Source organism: Diospyros lotus, chromosome 14, assembly GCF_014633365.1.
Source record: "Diospyros lotus cultivar Yz01 chromosome 14, ASM1463336v1, whole genome shotgun sequence".
NCBI lineage: Eukaryota > Viridiplantae > Streptophyta > Magnoliopsida > Ericales > Ebenaceae > Diospyros > Diospyros lotus.
Window position 1 is genome coordinate 4564097 of NC_068351.1, and position 12710 is coordinate 4576806.

The 12710-nt window shown below is 32.9% G+C and overlaps 1 long non-coding RNA gene across 1 annotated transcript; it reads right to left on the reverse strand.

The window, feature by feature from the left end:
• Positions 1 to 5287: 5287 nt before the first annotated feature.
• On the reverse strand, positions 5288 to 10538 carry LOC127789597 (uncharacterized). The gene is made up of 4 exons (XR_008020621.1): positions 10302 to 10538; positions 9208 to 9336; positions 7468 to 7598; positions 5288 to 6324 (listed from the first exon to the last, which is right to left on the reverse strand). It is a non-coding gene; the product is annotated as an uncharacterized LOC127789597 (long non-coding RNA).
• Between the last annotated feature and the right edge of the window lie 2172 nt (positions 10539 to 12710).

Consider the following 12710-nt stretch of genomic DNA (forward strand, 5'->3'; position numbering starts at 1 on the left):
CTGCCCAGCTGCGCACCCACTTTGCTGCCCGCGACCATGTTCGCTGTGCATCGGCCATGGCCATTTGGAGCTCACTTCCATGGCCGAGTTCGGCCATCCCAAGCTCGGCCTTCGCTTCAGCCACCGGTCTCTCCCTCTCTCTCTCGACCAAGCTTTTTCTCTCTCTCGCATCTCTCGGCCTCTCTGCCTCTTTCTCGGTTGAAGCTCTCTTCAAACTCTCTGCTCCTCCATTTCTTCTTTGCTTGCTATTTATAGGCTAACTCACTACCCCAAACCCGCCATGGCCATTCCTCTTGGCATGAGAAACACTCCAAAAAATCTTGCAGAGAGGTATGGCTTTCGGGTTGGCCATTTGCAGAGGCATGGGCATTGCGTGCCCGTTCACGCCTAGATATATATATATATATAAACCATATATTACACTTTAAACTAAGAAAATTTATACATTTAAACTCTAATTTTACTTCTATTTCATCTATGCAATTCCCTAATTGCAAGTATACCCTCAAATGCCAAATTAAATTGTATTACAATACTGAAAATATAAAATTAATAACTTTAAAGTTACTTGATAATGACGATTTCGCTCCAGTGTCCTTACTAGGCTGTCGTTTCATCCTGAAACCACTAAAGAGTTGCTCATTACGAAAAATCGAAACATTCTCAGGTTTCTGTTGACTTCCCGGGAGTTCTTTACGATAATTCAATTTTGCAGTGTAAATGGCAGCTGCATTTTAACTGTATCGAAAATTGTTCTCGACCTGATTTCTTTCGATACCATAAATCCTATCTCGAAACACTCAATGACCCCATATCATTTTTCTTAGACAATTTCACTCCGAGGCATTTCTTATAATCAATTTGGTACGTATAATTGCTATCAAACCAATTTTTCGATATTCTAAACTTGTCTAAATTACATGACAATGTTACTAAAATATGGGTTCTTACAGATATTATCCACAACAATTGTAGTTCTAGTTAAACTAAGAACAATTAAGATAAAAATTATAAGAATCATAATCTTGTGTCATTCTGGATTACTCCATATTTCTTTATAAATAGGTAGGCACTCTTTTTAGAAAATGTACGTCTCTGATACTGATGTAAATACTGCTCTTAGATTTTTATTACTCTCAATGTCTGACTTAAGAAGACGTTTGGTACATAAAAAGTTTTTAGATTCTTGGGAATGTTAGGTTAGGAATCTACATTCTCATATTTGGTACAACTTTTTTAAAAAAGAATCTTAGGAAAATAATATTTTTAGAATTTATTTTTAATCAATTTTTCAAAAAAAAAAAAAAAAAAAACTTCAAGAGGGTTGGGAATCTTGAATTCTCATGGACTGGAAAAAGTTTTTAACAAATAAAAAGTTTAAAACACCCTTTACTCTCTTATAACCCTATAGCTCTTTTACGATTATTTTTGTCATAACTTCCTTCTTACAAATATATATACATAATTTATTATACAAACATATATATTATATATATACACACATATATACATAATGTGTAAAAAAATGACGTTTTTGGATTTTTTAAAAGATTGGAGGTCCAAATGTTTTATATATTAGAAGAAATTTATTATTTTTAAACAAAAACATAGATTCTTAGGAATGTTTCATTTAAATCAAATATAAAAATATAAGATTCTCAGAAAAGAATATCCAACATTCTTGAGAATATTTAAATCTAACCAAACATAAAATTGCATAAATCATAAAAATAAAAAATTTTCAAGAATATTCTTAGGAATTATGAATTCCAAAAATTTAAAAACTTCTTTCGTACCAAACGCCTCTTAAGTGTCAAATTGTTTGTGCTAGAACCTTCTTCGCATCCCTTGACTATTTTTTTCTTTGCAGACTCAAGCAGCTCAATGATCATATTTATTAATAATTAAATTTATTATTATATCTTGACAAGAATAATATCTTATAATAACATTCAAAAGACTTAATAAACTAGTTATTCACCTTTATTTTTTTTATGAAAAAAGTAACTTACTCTTCCAGAGGATCATGGTTCGATTATTTTCATGATGAAAGGGTTGAAGTACAAGGCTCATCGCTTTCATAATTACGACTTCCTCCAGCTGAGTGTCAAAATAGACATCATCATATAGTTGATTGACTGAAAGATTAAGGGGATCTTTGAGCTTTAGGTGGAGTGACATGAGTTGAAATTTAGGGGGGGGGGGGGGGGGGGGGGGGGGGGGGGGGGGGGGGGGGGGGTGTATTTGGTAAATTAGTTGAGTTGAAATAAATTTTAAAAATTAGTATTTGATAAATATTAGAGTTGAGAGGAATTAAAATAGTAAAATGACTAAAAATGATATAAAGTTAATCTTAAATATTATATATATAATAAAGAATAAAAAAATAAAAAAAAACTAAAAATCAATTTAGACGATAAATAAATTTTCAATTTGAACTAATTAAAATAATACTAATTTAAGTAAAATAACATCGTTGGTTTTCTTATCATTTTTTTCTCTATCTCTTTATAGATCTCGAAACAAATAATAAGGAAAAGTAACTAACGCGAAATAGATCTAAGAAAGCCTTTTGCCTTTCCAATTTTGGTGTGGCACTTTATCTTCCTTGTTTTGGCGTTTGACAATAATAGAATGACTATCATTTTTTTTCATCACATATTATGTTATTGTCGTCGTAACTTTTGACTATTCTCAAATTCATAGATTTATAAAAAATGAAGGGTTTGTGCATTCAACTATTTTGTTGTTGTTGTCCAGTGCTAGAATGGGAGAGGCGAAGGTCATGCTAGAACTAGGAATGCAAAGGGGCCTTCCTTAGATTTACAAATTGCACTTGTTTTGTCATAGTCTCATGTTCCCATATTTGTAAAAGGCAAAGGGTTTGTGAGTTCAATTATTCCATCACCATCTAGCACCAAAACAAAAATAACAAAGGGCCACACTGGAACTGAGAAGGTGATGAGTTGAATTTCGGATAATAATTATAATAGTTCTTCTAAATATGTAAACTATGCTTCTTCCATTGTCGTTAATATTTCATGTCTCTTGATCCCAAATATGCAAAAAGAAAAGAAGAGAGGACTGAAACGATGCCATTTTACTCAAAATAGCATTGTTTATAATTGGTCTCAATTGCAAGTTTATTTATAGTCTAGACTGGTCTTAGCTTTTATCATAAAAAAATAAAATTTATGTAGACTATTTATAAGATAAAATTAGAGTATTAAATGTTAAATATAAATACTTTACAGTATATATTAAATTCACATATCATATAAAACACTGATATTAACAAAGAAGAAGAATACCTCTCAACTCCATAACGGCGATGAAAAACTTGTTTACAATGGCCAGCACAAATGCACTCCACCAAACCAAATCTTCCTCTTTTTCTCTACTATTATGTCTTAGCCTTTTTTTTAATGGGAAGAAAATAGTGTAATAGATTGATTGATTAGAAAGAAGAGGGGAACTAGCTATTGGGCCTACATTTATTCCACAAATCAATTATATATACAAATAGACCTAAGCCTAATAAGGTGCACCAAGTCCAATATCCAATCATGATCACATATAATTCATTTGGGTCTCCAGGCATTATTAAGTTATAGCCCAACTGACTTTTTCTTAAAAAATAAAATCCAATTAATATTACACACATAATAAAAAAATTCTAACATTAAACTCAATCTCATTAAATTTACAAACTCAAATCACCGACCTCGACCAACCCTTGTGATTTATTTATGATTTACTAAATACTTAATTAGAATATTTAAATCTCAACAAAACTTCTAAGTCAACTCACCCTTAAATTCAAAGCAAATGAACCCTAAGTGATTTTAGCGATGGACTAATGCAAGTCGACAAGTTAATTAGATGAAGAAAACAACAGCCGACACGAATTAGACAGCTTTGATACTTTAGCTGACCTAATTATTGTTCCTCTAAAAATGAATGCCACGTCACCCTTTCCCTATTAAATGATGAAAACAAGTTTCAGCAAAAATTATATTATAATAATATAATAATAATACTTATACACTTAATTTTAATATTTAATATTTGAAGTAATGGTCATACATTAATATATTATATTATATGTAATATCAATATAAAATGTCACTCTAAATATTAAGATTGAGTTTTTAAATCATATTTCCAACAATAATAATAAGAAAAAAAAATGAAAAACAAGCTATTTTCACAAACACAAGTAATTGAAGAAAGCAAGGGAGTTTTTTTTTTGGTTAGAAGTTGAATTTTAGAAATGAAAAGACAAATTTTAATTAATTTGCTTTACTTTTAAACTTAATTTGTTGCTGTTCGATTTAAATTTTCAAAATTTTGATATTTGATTTTTGGAATAATTGTAAGATTATAATTAAGTTATTAACCAAATAGGCTGAAATAATCAAATTTATGATTATTTAAAAGAACAATAAATTTATGCTATTTACTAAATTGCCGCTTACATAAACTTACTAAAACATCTTATAATAATCTTACTAAACCTTTTACTTACCAAATGAAAACTTACTAAACCATTTACATTTTGTTATTTTGAATAAAATAAAATTATTTTAATTAATTTCAGTCATTAAATAAGTTAATTTATTTACAATTCCTACTAAATATATTTACTAATTTATTGTATTGGTTAATTTTTGTTAGGACTGCTAGGATTGGATTGCATATCTTCACACAAAATTAATTAAGAAAAAATTGACAGACAAAATTTAATTTTATCAATAATAGGATCGGACTTTTAGTTTGAATTGTCAGTGTCGTTACACTGACGTGGCACGTCACATAAAACAACAAATATTAAAAATGATAAATATAAACATATGCACTTGTACAGATGTCAACCTAAATATTTATCTTCAGAATGTTGTCATTCCCACTTCAAAATTTTCTAATTACAGATATTTCTTTTCGCATTTAAGATAGGGGAGTGTGCTCTCTGTTTTATTGTTTTGAACTTTATTCCAAATTGGGTTTTTGATGATATTAACGCCACTCAACAGTATATCAAGATTCAAGAATCCGTTGGGACCATCCACTCCATATTTCTTCTCAACATCCTCTACTGCTAAGCCATCGCCGATGGAGCAGAAGCGGCTGGCCACCGTGTCCGGCGACAGCGGCCACTTTTTTCAGATTTTACTTTATATATAATAACTATAACTACAATAATTATACGTATACAGTTAGTTCAAATAATCTGTAATTAAAATAAATTTAAAATTAAATATTACTATTCGTAAAATTAAAAATTTGGAAAAAAAAAAAAAAAAAGAACCCACTTTTCCTGACCATTTAAATATTTTACAATCGTTTCCACTAATATAGTTAATTCAAAACTTCCATTAGTTCGGTTACATTGCAAATAAATTCGATTACCAAACCCTCCACACATTCCGTCTAAGTGTTGGGCAAGAGGGTAGTGACTATGGGATAGGGGGATTATCATGGGGGTATGTGTAGACAAGCAACCAGTAACGAGGACAACTAAGTACCCATGGCTGGCACTTTGTGAGTAGAGACCCAAGTCGGGGAGCAGAGTCCGATCGGGTCATCGCTGAAGATCACGTTGATATGGAAGCATTTTGCCCATTTGACAAATGACGCAATTGAGAAGGTCATGCAACGATATGCGCGAGCATATATCATATGTATTGTCAAAGAAGTGCTGCTACCAAGCAAGTCTGCAGGCAATGCCCAACTAATATACTTTCCATTGCTCTGAGATCTCGACCACCACAGCAGATTCCTCTTGAAGTGCCGTATTGGTCAAGATCTCAGAGCAATGGTAAGTATATGAGTTGGGCCTGTCTGCAAGCTTAGCTTACTAGCAGCATTTCTTTAACAATGCATAAGATATATGCTCCGAGCATACCCTTGCATGACTTTCCCAATTGTGTGGTAAAGCAACTACTTGGTAACTTAGTGGAACACTTGCAAAGCAACTACTCACAAAGTGCCAACCATTGCTAGTCCGTTGTTCCCATATCTAACAACCCGTCTATCATAACCCCATATGATAACACACCCCCACGTCTTATAGCTTCACTATCACCTCGCCAATCGTGAGATGGAAGGTGTGATAAGGGCAAATCCAACTTAAGCCCAACACCACCAGGTTTGTGGGTATAATAAAAACCAGTCCTACGGAAGCACGAGCTGATCCATGGTTGGTCAATGTGGGTGGATCTTTCCCCCACCCATACATCCTTCGATCAATACTTCTCCCATAGATACATAACGTGTCTCTGGACGAGGCTGGCCACATACAGATCCCTGACAACATCCATAGTCCTGCCAAACACACGCAGAACACAAGATAAAGCATAAAAAGAAATACATAGAATAAATAAGTATAAACAAGGAATATGACAAGGCAACTTCGTATATAATAGACATGGTACAAATAATGAAAATAACGATGCTCCAAACACGGACACACTTTGAATGACTTCCAGCGCTCTTAATATTATTCAAACATCAAAAACCTACTCTTAAGTCACAAAATTCAGTCCTAAGCTGATCATTCTTGTTAATGTGTGAAGTCAAAAAAATGTTATAAGTGGACAAGAAACAGATCAACAAACTTCAACGCAGTTCAAAAAGTGCATGGCCAGTCTAAAACAGGGAAAAGAGATCCGTTCAAAAACTGTACCAACAACACTCATTCATGTGCCTTGCATAAATTTATCATATCTTGAATTAAATAGACACAAAACAAAATACATGCAAGAAATAGCAAAATTTTAATAACACGAAAAGAAATAAAGAAAGAGATTTCTTAGAACTTTCTAGTTAAGAAATACAAATAATAATTAGCCAAAAAAAAGGAACCATCAACAAGACTTCCATTCAACATAACATAACAAAAAGAGACATTACAACAAGAGAACGACCAGGTTTCAAACTGGGGATTTGGGGTTTTAACAACAGATGGGTTAAATTGTTTCGGTGAATAAAGATAGTTCATGACACAAGTGGGCTTTATAAGAGCCCAATACGTTTGACACAGAAAATATTTCTAAGCCTCTGTATGCAATTCCTCATGCCAAGATGGGTTATATACGAGAAATATAACCGCTTGAGCCACAAGCGGTTATATGTTGTCGTTGCCATGCCAGCTGGTTTGCCCATGTGGCATATGGCATAGCAAGCCCAATCCAAAATTGGTAATATTTTAAAAAGAATCCGATTCTGGTAATATTTTATTAAAATAATATTATTTTTAAAAATAAAAAAACTCACAGAAAACGATTTCCTATCTTTTCAAGTTGGCTTGGACAAAAAGAAGAAAACACCTTAGAATGCTCTCATCTCTTCAATTTGTTTCAAACTACAATAAACCCCACCTGTAATTTACCACTCTAAGAGATGAAAATTTATCATTATCACTAACAGTAAACCCATGTCTACAAAACATTTAAATATGATACTTACCTCACAGAAGTCATCTTAGCTTTGAACCCAAATGCAAGATGGAATCATCAAAGTTGTTAGTGCAATGTGAGCCTTTCACTCTGCCATGCTTTTTGTGACTGCAATGCATCTTGCTGCATATAGTGTTCTCCCTGTAACCCCATTAACAGGCACTTTATGAAGAAGAGAGAGAAGAATAAAATGGAGCTGTATCAAAAAAAAAAAAAAACAAAGATATTTCAAACTATGCATATACAAATACAGTTAATGCATTAAAGATGTGTATGTTGATCATTCTTGTTAATGTATGTTATACCTAGGGTCACTGGAACAGTTTTCTTGGACAAAAATTATGCCACACACAATCTCACACACATGAATTTGATCTTAAGAATAGATTCAATGAATTCAACAGAAAGGATAAACAGAAACAGAATTAAAATAAACAAGAAACAGAAACACAAACCACGAACACCAGATTTTATCCTGGTTCGGATTGCCTTTTTGGACAACCCTACATCCAGTCTTGAACCCCCTCGAGCAGCCTTCTTTATTCAAAGAATAATCAGTTACACAGTTGAATTCTCTCCCTTCTATTCCCGAGTACACCAAGCCTTCGCCCCAAGATTACAAAGCAATCAAACTCTAGCCTCTCTCTAGCAATCAGTACCTTACAAATAGAAAACTGAGAACTCTCTCTCACTCGCTACCCCTTTGCCCTCTATTTATAATAGTGGGTGGATATTCCAATGAAGATTATTAAATATTTACAGTTTAACCCCCCACCTATCACTAATTACAACATGGGATATAAACTTTTATTTAATTCTTCATTGGCCTTCAAATAAACTACTATAACTGATCTTCTTATCCTATACTCTAGACAACTTTTAACAATGTACTTAGTCAAAAAATGTTATTTTAGTGGACACGAAACAGTTCAAAAACTGCGCCAAAAACACTCATTCATGTGCCCTGCATAAATTTATCATACCTTGAATCAACTAGACAAAATAAAATATATGCAAGAAATAGTAAAATTTTTAAAACATGAAAAGAAATAAGGAGGTTTTATTATAAAATTCTAGAAAGAAATACAAATAACAATTAGCATAAAAAAAAAATGAACCATCAACAAGACTTCCACTCAACATAATGTAATAAAATTAGAAATTACAACAAGAAAAAGATCCGGTTTGAAATTGGGATTTTGGGTTTTAACAACAGATGGGTTATACACAAATATTTCAGTGAATAAAGATAATTCATGGCACAAGCAGGCTTTGTAAGAGCCCAATATGTCCAACCCAGAGAAAAAATTCTAAGTATCAGCTACAATTCCTCATGCCAAGATGGTTATATATAAGAAACATAACCACTTGAGGCGGTTATATGTCAACATTGTCATGCCAGCCAGTTTGCCCACATGGCATAAGGCGTAGCAAGTCCAATAAAAAATTGGTAATATTTTAAAAAGAATCCTATTTTGGTAATATTTTATTAAAATCCTATTACTTTGAAAAAACCAAAAAACTCACAGAACATGTTTTCCAATCTTTTCAAGTTGGCTTGGACAAAAAGAAGAAAACACCTTAGAATGCTACAATCTCTTCAATTTGTTTCAAACTATAATAAACCCCACCTGTATGGCTATAATCCTGCTGTATGTAATCAATACTAATTCACCACTCTGAGATGAAAATTTATCATTCTCACTAACAATAAACCCATGTCTACAAAACATTTAAATATGATACTTACCTCACAGAAGTCATCTTGGCTTTGAACCCAAATGCAAGATGGAATCGTCAAATTTGTTGGGAGCAATGTGAGCATTTCACTTTACCATGCTTTTTGCAACTGCAACGCATTGTGCGTATGGTGGTCTCCCTGTAACCCCATTAACAAGCACTATATGAAGAAGAGAAAGAGAGGAATGAAATGGAGTTGCAAAAAAAAAAAAAAAAGATATTTCAAACTATGCAGGCACAAATACCTCCAGCAAGCAAAATTCACAGGCCACGTTTTCTTCCATTTTCCACATAGGCAGTCAATGTCATTACTTAAACCACAAAAATAGTTGGAGCGGTAAGGGTTTTACAAATTGAAACAATTTAAGAAGTTTAATTTGACTATTAAAAAAAGACCAATTTTAAAGTTGAAAACAAGGTCAAAGGTCTGTATTTTTTCTGGTAGTTTACCTAAAATTTATGACACTTCTAATATGATAAAAAAAATCAAAAGGAAATTGATGTTGCATTCCATGTCAAGATATTCTTTGAAATTAATTTTTCTCTTTTTTAAAAAAAGGATGCTTAAAGCGATATGGTTTATTATTTTATTAACTGATTAGGAAATAAAAAACACAATTCCAGGGACTTGTAAGCATACAAAAGTATACGTTTTACATTATTTTCATACAATAAATAATAAATCTACGAAAATATGACTAAGCGAATACTCACGGAAAGGGCTTAACTCCATTTGTAGAAATGCACCACAAAAATAAAAAGCACCTTAATTAGTTTATCATAAATCATCCGCTAAAGCTTCATTTTGATATAGAAAACACCAATCACCAAGCAACATCCAATGTTCTCAGAAGATAACCGAAGCAAAATAGCTATACTAATAAAATACAAAAGAAAATGTAGCAAGAGCGAACAGATTTGATCATTTATGCAAATATGCATGCAACAGACAGATCGAGACGAAGAATTCAGTCGACAGCCCTAGATAGCAACATTTAACAGTTGGAAGGATTGAGAGACACAAGATCCAAACAAACGGACATGATAAAGAAGAAATGAGATAATCCAAAACAGAGAGGAAGAGAATCAGATAGACAAACTTACCTTTCGCCAGATTGAGGTCGATCTCTGGTTGAGAAAGTTCGTCGGGGTGAGATTTGCCTGACCGAGAGGAGAAATGAGGACTCAACCGGAGAGTTCGTATTGCAGCTTTCTTGACATAGATTCCGATAATGCGATATTAGAGGACGGACACCGCGGCGAATTGAGAAAAGGAAAGAAGCTTCGTGAATTTGTGCTCGACAGAATGTCTCTTTCGTCGAATAAAATTAGGGCGCTCACTTGTGGAGAATATTATGTTATTTGTTCTCTCACTCTAGGTCCTTTTATATTCGCCAATGTCCCCTAAAATATTAAAAATTTCATTAGGGTTTACAATCGATTTGTTGACGGGGCTTGCAATGTTGGGCTGGACATTGGTGAATTGGGCTTGATATTTTGAAGGCCTCCCTGGTTGGGTTTATATTGCCAAATTGGGCCATGTTGTGGGCCCGAGTTCCAGATGCATGGCTAGTTTATACAATATATCTATCTATTCAAGTTGGACTATATATGTTCACGGCAAGCACCTTCTAGCTCAACATGGGCGAGGCTGAGGCTGAGGCTGAGGCTGAGGCTGAGGCTGAGTGACGTGACAGAATGTTGAGATTATCATGTGGCTACGTAATAACAAGAGAAGGGCAAAGAAGGCAAACCACATTGGCAGAAGGACTATGAACAGAAGAAGAAAAACTTAATTAGAAATTCTATTTGCACCCTTTTTTTTTTTTTTGGCACCGCAATCTAAAATATTTTTAAAATATTTTGCGCGTTTACTCACTTTTTTTACAACAATTGCGACAGCCATTTTACTCACCCACAACTATAACTGAATATCGCACAATCATTATTATTTAACACCAACTATTACACAATCACTATTATTCAACACCAAACATTGCTCAGGCCAGATCTCCCCGCCATAACCAATTACTAGTTACTATTAGCGATAGAAAATTATTATCCACTATTATTTACGTATTCTAGCGAGAAACAACACAATTTATAATATTTATCATTAGTTAAATCACATAATTTATATATAAATACATGAGGGATGAATTAAAAAAATAAGATTAATTAAAAAATAAAAAATATGCCTTGAAACCCCAAACCTCAAGATTCGAGGGTTCGAGGCTAGTAGATGTCCCCGAACCCTAAGGTTCAGGGGATGGGAGATGCCCCGAACCTCGGGGTTCAGGGTGGGGATGCCTCCGAACCCCGAGGTTCGGGGGCTAAGGGATACCCCGAACCTCGGGGTTCTGGGTGTTCGAGGAACCCCGAATCTCAGGGTTCAATAAGCATCTCGAATTCATAGATTCGAAAAAAATCAATTTTTTCGAAGTCATGAGTTCGGAAAAAATCATTTTTTCCGAAACTATAAATTTAGGAGAATGCAATTCTCCTAAACCCTGATTCGGGAGAATGTAATTCTCTTAAATTCAATTATATAACATATTATATAATTAATATAATGTTAACATATATTAATTGAATTCGGAGGTTCGGAGAATTGCATTCTCCCCAAATGTATATAAAATATTATACTATTACCTGTATATAATATATTATATACAGGTAATAGTATAATATACATATATATATATAATAATTTTATATATAAATTATTTCAAATGTATATAAATTATTTTGAATCATCATGTCCCGAATCTTGGATTAATATTATATTTATTTTTTCTTGACTTAATGTTATTTTAATTCTAATTTTAATTTTTTTTGAGTTAAATGCAAATCGTAATAAAATTATGTTTATTTTTATTTCTTTAAAATTTATGATATTTTGTCATAAATTAAATAAAATAAAATTAAATAAAATCTAATAGTAAATACTAAAATAAAATATTATTACAAATAATTTAATGTACGTTGAAAAGTTATAATTATAATAATACAACAAATAACAACAAATAATTCTAACAAAAAAAAGGAGAAGAGGATTTGATGCGCGCGAGATGTCTTTTTTGAGGATAATATTTAGAGGATATATTTGGAATAAAAATAGTTATAAAAAATAATAAATATGATTATAAATAATAAAATTTAATATTTTACTTTACACTAATTGCGAAGTGAAAATCGTATGGTCATAAATAAAATTTTCCAAACTTCATCCCGAGAGCAAATTGAGGAAGTTAGCCGCCCGCAATGGAGAAGGGAGGCCAGAATGCGGGAGATGACCAGTCCACCGTCATGCAAATGGGTTCCTTGACCTTAACCCTCTTGAATGCTGCCAAGGTGATCTCGAGGAAGGAATAGAAGGGGTTGACGTATATTCCTATATCCATTAACGAAAAGTCGTCTTGGGCTATGGTTGACACGGGGGCCACCGACAATTTTATCACCCTTGAAGAAACCGAATGTCTGGGATTGAGGATCACAATTCACAAATGAAGG